The following is a 9,120-nucleotide window of genomic DNA, read 5'->3' on the forward strand; positions in this document are numbered from 1 at the left end:
CCAAAAACAATGGGCGTAAATTGAAGGGATGTTGTTGAGGGCCTCCTACTAGGAACCCGAAGTTTTGCATGATGAGTTTGAAAACTTTTCGATTTGCTCCATAATTAATGTCGGTAAAGACGGCAAACAGCTCGAAGAGAACTGTGTACTTTTATTTACTGCATGAGGGATTCATATACTGACGTCCCCATCCTATCATTGTGAGATGATGGAGTACTTCAGCTTATAAGATCTGAGGAAGAGTCAGTAAGATGAATATGACATAGATTACTAAGGCGATAAGTTCATAGACCTCCTTGCGGAAGAGGAGCAATTTATAGATTACAAAATGTTCAGGTAATTGCAAAAGTGTTTCTCACATTTTTAAAAAGAAATTCATGTAATTTAAAAAGTGCTTGGTCAATTTTCATAAACGTTTGTGTCATTAGAAAAATAATAATTATTAGAAATCCATGTACTAAAAGAACTGCTTGATACATTTATAGAAATTTGAATGTAGTTAAAAAAAGTGTTAAATGCATTTTAAAATATGTTTGAGTTTCTAGAAAATGTAACCATGTAATAAGTAGTTAATATATTTTAGTAAGATGGTCATGTGATTAAGAAGTGTTCAATGGTTTTTAGAAAATTCTTCAAATTAAAAAAATTTCATGCATTCCAAAAAAATGTAACTAAAAGAATAAACTTTAGATGAACAGCGCGCTGGAGAACTCTCCCGCAGCCGTAGACGCGATGTGAGGGCATGGTGGCAGCACCATGCTCCCAGCGCCCTCTCTCTCGAGGTGATAGACGTCATGGTCCACTGTGTTGCTGACGGGGACGGGAATTTCCTTGGACATGTCCAGCGTGATGTAGTCGGGCGGACGGATCTCGGCATCGAGCTGGTTGATGAGGTCTCTAGCGGAGCGCCAGATGTTGCTGCTGACCGCTTCCTGGCCAGGCAGACGCACGCGCTTAAACTGGTAGACGTCGGGGCCGGACTTGCCGGGGCCATAGGTGGCCGAGACGACATTGTAGAGGCCGTCCTAGATGTACAGCTACATGAACCTTTGCAACGACTACAGAAAACTAAACCGAATGAAATTGTCAACTAAACGCTCACATACATGGTTATGATGTTGATCCCAGACACAACTCATGAAAATATGGTTTCAGTCTATAACTTGCGGACTGCAAAGTGCAAACACGGCAAACCAGGCACAAGAAATACAAGCAAACAGTTCAGTTTAAGGTGTCTTAGCGCTGCGTCCATCCAATGGTACAATCCATAACAATGACATAAAGGTTCATGGCAACTGAAAATGAAGGCGAAAGTTTCATGACAATTGGAAATGAGGGTAAACATACAGGAAACGTTGCCGATCGATCAGTGATCGACGCCGTAATTGATGCTCAGCTCGCTCATCGGCCGGATGGTCTCCATAGCAAAGACCATCAGGTGGGGGCACGACTCGTCTTCGTCGCCACAGACCACGCGCTAGACTAAGGCGTTCGGCGCGAACCTGCTGTGGCAGATGCAGGCCGCGATGTTCTTCCTCTTCGACACGTCGAGCACGTACGTCGGTGCCGGGCACTGCACGAACCGGGGCGGTTCCCTGCCGTCGTCTGGATGCGCCGCCGTGGGGGCGTACCCCCACTCAATCCACCTCGGGGGAAACTTCCATGGCTCGATGAAGCAGGCCCGCTCCTCCGTCAATGCGCCGGTATTGGCATTGGCATTCGCGTTGGCAATGCGGGGGTGATTTGCAGGGAGCGCGTCCCCGGTGAACTCGCGGAGGAATGCGCCAAGCTGGATCAGGTCCACTCCGTCTTGTTGGACCGGAACACCACCAGCCGGTGCCTCATCCCGCGCTGGGTCATCCGGTTGGGGAAGTTCGCCAGGCACCCGCACGACGCGCCACACTCATACACTGTTGGAGATCCATATTCAGTTCGCATGGTTTCCTAGTACTCAAGTGGTTCCGAGTGGGAGTAGTCATTTCTAATATTTGAGTTCATTTCTCGTGGGGTGTGGTCGGACTTCCTATCAACCTGGCTGTTGGGTTGCCCTGGCTGATCCTATTTGTGGCCGTTTGTTTGATCAGCGTAGCAACATTGTAGGTAAGGGTGTGGCACCCACTATCGGTCCCATTTAAACTCATGGAATTGAATTTTCCCCTTTGTGGATTACTCATGGATTTAACCGGCCGCGCCTAGGCACGTGCGGTAATGCCCAGATGGTATGCCGACGCAGGTTCAATGGTCTCATGGGTCGTCAGACGAAGGAATATGGCGGCCTAGTGCCCTAGTGGTCACTGGGGACGCTCGGCGATTTGGTGGCACAACAGAGAATTGGATGGGATGAGCGGGCCGGGTGACATAAGATGTGAAGGCGATGGAGTGAAATTATGGGTCATGCGGTATTGGGGAAGTATCAGGGGAGTTGCAACCCCCTTTATACGAGGAATTTGGAGCGTTTTTTTGATGAACTATTGGACCAAGTAACCGTTTTTCTAGGGTTTGATTGGTAGGGCGGTGCGCTTGCTGACATTTTCTTCCCGTCGGCCCACTCCAGGATAAGCTATATATGTAGTATAATTTATTGTGAATTGTTTGGCACGCTACATCTACCGTTGTTTTATTCTTGAATCTTGAAAATAGATGACAAAATTAGTTTGAAAAACGCTGAAGAAAGCGCTGCCTTTGTGTGTCTCTAAAATGGAAGTGGGTATACGCGGACATTTGGATATGCCTTTTGCATATGCCCTACAGAAAATTGGACAGATAATGATCTGAATCCATATAAGGTAATTTGTTAGAAAAAGTTTTTTCCTGATATACACAGCCGCCGCCCCACTCTATTACCCTATTTCCCAATATACACAACCTTTGGGCAAAATTTTCGAAGAAGTGGTAAAGCCCATCCAGATCTAGGCAAACAAAGCCGCGGCTCTATTGCCCTTTCCGGCTTGTGAAGTCCAACCTCTAGAATTACGGATTCTTCCACACCCGCCACTCAGACGGCGGTCTCTGTTTCAACAATCTGTCCACGGCCGCCTCTCTGGTTGACGCTTCGCTCCCTTTCCTTCGCGGGAGCTACGCTAGGGTCAAGCTCAAACAATGCAGCAGCAGCCTTCTCCTCTGCAAATGCTGGGAATCGTAAGAAGACGAGGAATGCAATTATATTGTGTGCAATCCTATGACGGGCAGTGGACCGTGTTGCCGCCTATAGTATGGCAAGGTGAAGAGGACGATGAATCTGCACATGTGAAACTAGCACAACCCTTCCTGGCTTTTTTGACGCAGCCCTTCCGTTCCTCTTTTGTGGTGTTTACACCCCCGGTGAAGTTGCATGACGATGTGGCGATATACTCGTCCGAAACTGGGCGATGGACTCGGAACAGCCGTGAGTGGGGGGATACCAGAGAGTATCCTCCTTTTACTGCGGAATGTGCCTTCGTGAATGGCATGATGCATTTTATGCATTTGCTGATCGAGGAACCTATTATAGCTGCAGTGGTGTCAAAGGGGGATGTTTGTGGGGAAATTGCTCTCCCGGAAGGAATGGAAGAAGCTAGGTCTGGTTATAGCTCAATTGGATACTCTCAGGGGAAATTGCATGCTTGGTATATGGTTCCTTATTATTACCAACTCTTTGTGAGGGTACATGAGGATTATGCTAGTGAAGTGTGGAACCTAAAGCATACTATTGATGTTCCCCAAATGTTTGGAAGGGAATATGCGAGAGAGGATTTTGACGAAGAGGACAAGACCTTTAAGTATGAGATGTTTGCAATTTATCCGGATCGTAATTTGGTTTTCGTTACTTATTGGAAGGCGGTGAATCTATCGTATGATATGGATAGCAGGGAAGCGCATCTTATGTGCAATTCTGGACATTTCATGTGTGGTTTACCTTATATTCCCTGTTTAACGGATTTGGTTGGCGGATGATTGCTGAAAGTCCTTGCTGCTTCATGCATTTGACATGGTGGCACAAATGCCTTTGTAAAAACTAGTCGTTGGGTGTGCGTGCGTGTGCCTAATTAATGGTCTAGTTCCGTGGCAGCATTCCAAAACGTGCTCTTCAAGTGCATGCCCTTTTGTGGCTTTGAACAATGTTGGTCAGCTTTACATATTTTGTAAGCGACAAGCGATCCATTGGATAATGCCTAGTTGTATGAATGACCTAGTCCCTTATATATTTGCTTTTAGGTAATACTAATTGCTGTTGTCACTTGATATTTGTCATTGGTGGCTGAATGTAAACAGATGTTAGTTTCATTTATGAATCCTTCATGGCCTTCCATCGACGACGTCAAATAATATGGAGCTCTTTATATGGAACTCCTTTTATATAGATTGCACAATATGCAGCATAACATATCTAATGAACATCATTATTTTTCATTATTTTATTCAATAGAGAAAACAAAATAATTCTGTTTGTTGCCAAGACTATTAATCGCCCTTAAGTCTGCCGTTCGTGGCTTACTACTTGAGCACCCCTGGTGTGCTCCTAAACTTGTGGTTTGATTGAGTTTTCCATCAGATCATGACCAATATTTTCCTACTAGAATTCTTGCTATATTGTTGAATGTCCAGGCTGTAGTCAAACTAAACCTATTTTGGAAGAATCTTAAGATTTTTGTTGACCATGATGTAGCTTAGTACATAATTTTGTCGTCAACTACCCAACATTCTGAACTTTGTATTGAGTGCACATTGAATTCTGAACTTCTCACTCTGAGTGGCTCTTTCTCAGGGACAAGCAAAACTAAACCTATTCGAATTTGTTGCTGTCCCCGAAGGTTGTGAACTTCTCACTCTGAGTGGGTCTTTGCCAGGGACAGGAAAAATTAAATGGGTAAAAGAAAAACAAAGCTATGCCTAATCAGGCATGACATGTAAATCTAGCAAAGGTTACTGCACGTTTGGATTATGGGCAAGCGCTTGCCTGGCCTCGCAAAGCAAAGAAGCGAGGGGTTTGGTTCCTCGGCAACTCATCTCGTTACCCGCAGTTTCAAGTTTTTTCCTTGTTTGTGTGAGCAAGCCAATTTGGCTACCATCCGCTGGCAAGGTTTTCCTTGCCCAGCGAGGTGAGCAGGCGAGAGATCCAAACTTGCTAATTTGTTACTAGAAGCTGAGCTTTTATCACCATTCCTTAAAATAAATATCCACATCAGATCAAGGTTTTTGAGTTGATGAGTCGACGAGTCATTCTGTTAGCGACTCTTGACGAGTCGTGCCATGCCGATCGACTAGTCGAGGTATTTGAGTCGACTTCTAGTTACGACTCATTGACTATTTGTTTGACTCGAAAACAGGGCATCAGATATGTTATGCTGGTCCTGTCAGTTATTTCAAAATAGTAATATGGACCTGCCATTTGTAGATAGTATGTACTACCTTATCTTATTGCACCCAAAGTCAATGGTGTTGGCTTAAAATGATGTATCACTATACTACATAGCATTACTGGTTACTACTCACTTCGGTTCCAATAACTATATATCTTTGGCCACATTCCTATAGATTCAAAAACTACAATCACCTTTACCAGGTTGAAAGCATTTAAGTGTAGAAATACAGTAGTAAACAATTTATTTTATTTTCTCAACTGGCAAAAGCTTTGAAACAGATTCTCAGACAAAGACGCTAATAGTGAGACGAGCGGAGGGATTTGCAATCTGGACTTTGATGACCCATCTAGAATTAAGCTAGGCATTAAGAAAAAATTAACAGTTACTCACTCCGATCCAAATATGAATTCTTCTTTCTGATATAACATGATATCTAAATTGCTGACAACCTTCTTAGTAATCCATGTTACCCATCTAATTAACAAATCTGATGTAGATAAGAGCAAGTGGTTTGCTGTCTAGGCTGACACGCTACTAATTACTAGTATTATTTAGATGAATTCGGCATAAGTGATATTTGCTCACATCTTCTGCAATTTTTCCCACAATCAATAATGCAGCAGTGGTTAAAATTCATGTATGGCTACTACAAACTGATCACTTTGGTCTTTGTAACCTTACACAGATACCAAGAAACGGAAAGGTGCGGTAGCACCCGGGGGTCCCGACCCCCTTTTATCTGGACATTCACCGTTGATGAGACGGAAAGGTGCGCTAGCACCCGGGGGTCCCGACCCCCTTTTATCTGGGCGTTCACCAAGAAACGGAAAGATGCGGTAACGGGCGAGGGGGAATCTGCCTATGAATGAACAGTGTGAGTATATCACAGATTCGTTTTAAATATTGCCAGGCTCCCACGGGTAGCTCTCCTGGGCCTGCTAATCAAACTTCTGGTACAGGACCTGGTGAAAACCTCTATGGGCTAGTTGCTTCACGGAAGGTGCTGATAAACCAGGTGCCTAGACAACCGGGTGCTGAAAAACCAGTCCCGCCTCCCAAATATTGATTACATTGGAATTTATTCTTTGTTTCTTTTTTGCGGGGATGAAATTTATTCATCTGCTATGTAATCTATCAACATCTTTGCATTCAAGATTTTTGAGTCAAGCACCTTCAGCTAAGTAATCTTAGAATATAAAGCCGAAGTAATCCATCACCTCACGCGGCCAAATTAGGCATTAGTGTGGAGGCACGACAGCCTCACGATCTCCTTGTCACCAGGCTCCAACTCCAAATGGCGAATCGCGCACGCCAGGCCGGGTACCGCTAGAGCTCCTACAACAGCGTCTGCCTGTGGATTGTTGAAAACCAGAGATACCGGTAAATATGATAGGTTGACGTCGATGTTGAAGCGTGGGACGACACCCTCAAGGCTATCGATCTTGGGGACGATCTCATCAGCGAAGTCCATTTGCGGGTGATGATGCCCCCGCCCCCGCCCCAGTTCTCGGGGACAGGCCCATCGGCGAGCATCCCATGGATGAGGTCGCGGCAGGCCTCATAGTTTCATAAGACCGCAGGGTCATCGTCGAACGAGGCGTGGGCACATAGCCAATGCCGGCCCACATTTGGTTGTGGGGCCGAGGACGAGGAGCTCGGCCTGGTAGTTGAAGGCGTTGCCGACAAAGATGCACGGTAGAGCCCCCCTGTGATCATGGCGCTGAGGGCCCATAAGTCGGCCCGGTTGTGCTTGCGCCTCCCGGGGTTGTGCTCGGCGTTGTGGTCAGTGTGGTGCGATGGTAGCGGCGCCAGAGCGCCTCAAAGGTGAGTCGCGTGCGGCGCACCAGCGGGCGATAGTGGAGCATGTCCTCCTCCGCGGATATGACCCGCAGTTGCACCATCTCCATTGCCGGATTGGCATGCGCTCTGGGCAGATGAAGGGGCGGTGACACGTGAGAGGGCGCCCGGGACGGCGGCAGGGGCAGGGAAGACTGTGGACGTTGCGGTGGCGTGGCGGAGGGGTGGCTGGCGGAGATGGAGTCGAGCTGCTGCTACGAAAGGCGGAGAAGGAGGGCCAAGTAGGAGTGGTCATCGGGGGAGGGCTCGAGATCGCCACGCAGGATGGCGAGGATCTCGGATGTTAGAGGGATCCTCGGCGCGCCGGCGACAGGGTTGGACCTGGCGGCCACCCGGCTGAGCGTGGCGAACGATAAGAATTTTGTCCTCGTTGCTTTGCTTTCAGGTTGTTTTTCCACTGTGCGTTTTGTTGGTGGTTGTGGACAAGAGCCATGTACTCCCTAATTAATGAGTTTGAATACTTTTATATTTGCTCGCTAATTAATGTCGGTAAAGACCGCAAACAGCACAAAGAGAACTGTACTTTGATTTTTTTTACTGCATGAGGGCTTCATGTACTGACGTTCCCATGTTATCTTTGTGAGATGATGAGGTACTTCAACTTATAAGATCAGAGCAAGATTTAGTAATATGAATATTAGCTAGATTACTAAGCTGATAAGTTCATAGACCTCATTGCTGAAGAGGAGCAATTGATAAAATAGAAAATATTCATGTAACTACAAAAGTGTTTCTCACATTTTTTCAAAGAAATTCATGTAATTTAAAAAGTGTCCGTCAATTTTCATAATGTTTTTGTCATTAGAAGAAAATCGTTACTAGAAATCGATGTAATAAAAAAATAGTATGATACATTTATGGAAATTTTGATGTAAATGAAAAAAGCGTTGAATGCATTTTAAAACATGTTTGAGTTTTTAGAAAGTGAAATCAAGTAATAGATAGTCAATATATTTTAGTAAGATGGTCATGTGATTAAAACGCGATCAATGGTTTTCAAAATATTCTTGTAATTAAAAAAATTCAGGCATTACGAAATCATGTAATTAAAAAAGTGTGACACATTCTTAGAAAAATCATATAATGTCAGATTTACTTGTTATGAAAAAAGTTAAAGGAGCACTAGAAAGGCAAAAATAAAATAAAATAACAATATTAAGATGAATAGAGCAGCAAGTTAAGGATCCAAAATGTTCACGTTTGAAGTTTATTCTTTCAACTGTGGTTGCTTTGGAATTCCAAATATTTATTACCTCAATATATGTATCCTTGCAGGGCGTTATGGCGCCGCCCCGCCTGGGTTCTCCACGCCTGAATTCTTCTTCGCTGGCCTGCCTGGGTTCTCCTCCGTGCCTGAGTTTTCCTCTGCCGGTCCGTCTGGGTTCTCCTCCACGTCCCTCCAGGGCAGCCGCGGCCAGGACTTGGTCGGCGGCCGCGGAAGCGACAAGGGCAATGACGACCAAGATGAGCACCAATTACTAAATCTCCATTCTCCTACCAGTTAATGGCTATACCCACGACGCGTTTGGTTAGGACACTGGTAACGTATTCACGGTGGAGGGAGTTCGCCGGCATCGTTGCCCACGGGGGAGAAGGGAGAAGACCAGCTACCGGAGTTCTTGCCGACGGAGTCGACGGAAGAGATCTTTGGCACTGCTGAATGCTGCTCATGGTGAAGAAAATATCTGACGAGCAGAGAATAGAGAGAGGGAATCGATAGCGGGCGAGAAGTATTACTCCATCTCAGGCTAATCGCCGCTGGGATGCGCCCTATTTGTATTACTCCCTCCGTCCGGTAAAGTGTGTGCGTTTGGTTTCAAAATTTGTCCATAAAAGAGTGTACTTCTATCTTGCCAATGCACTTTAAAGTAGAAAAAAATACTTCTCTCTCATCACACGGTAATCAAGACCAATAACCATC

At 45.4% G+C, this 9,120-nt stretch overlaps 1 pseudogene; it reads left to right on the forward strand.

The window, feature by feature from the left end:
- The first annotated feature begins 2,208 nt into the window (after positions 1-2,208).
- Positions 2,209-3,933, forward strand: LOC147981396 (uncharacterized; annotated as a pseudogene).
- The last annotated feature ends 5,187 nt before the right edge of the window (positions 3,934-9,120 follow it).

This window comes from Triticum urartu, chromosome 3A (genome assembly GCF_056163025.1).
Source record: "Triticum urartu cultivar PI428250 chromosome 3A, HENAU_Tu73, whole genome shotgun sequence".
NCBI lineage: Eukaryota > Viridiplantae > Streptophyta > Magnoliopsida > Poales > Poaceae > Triticum > Triticum urartu.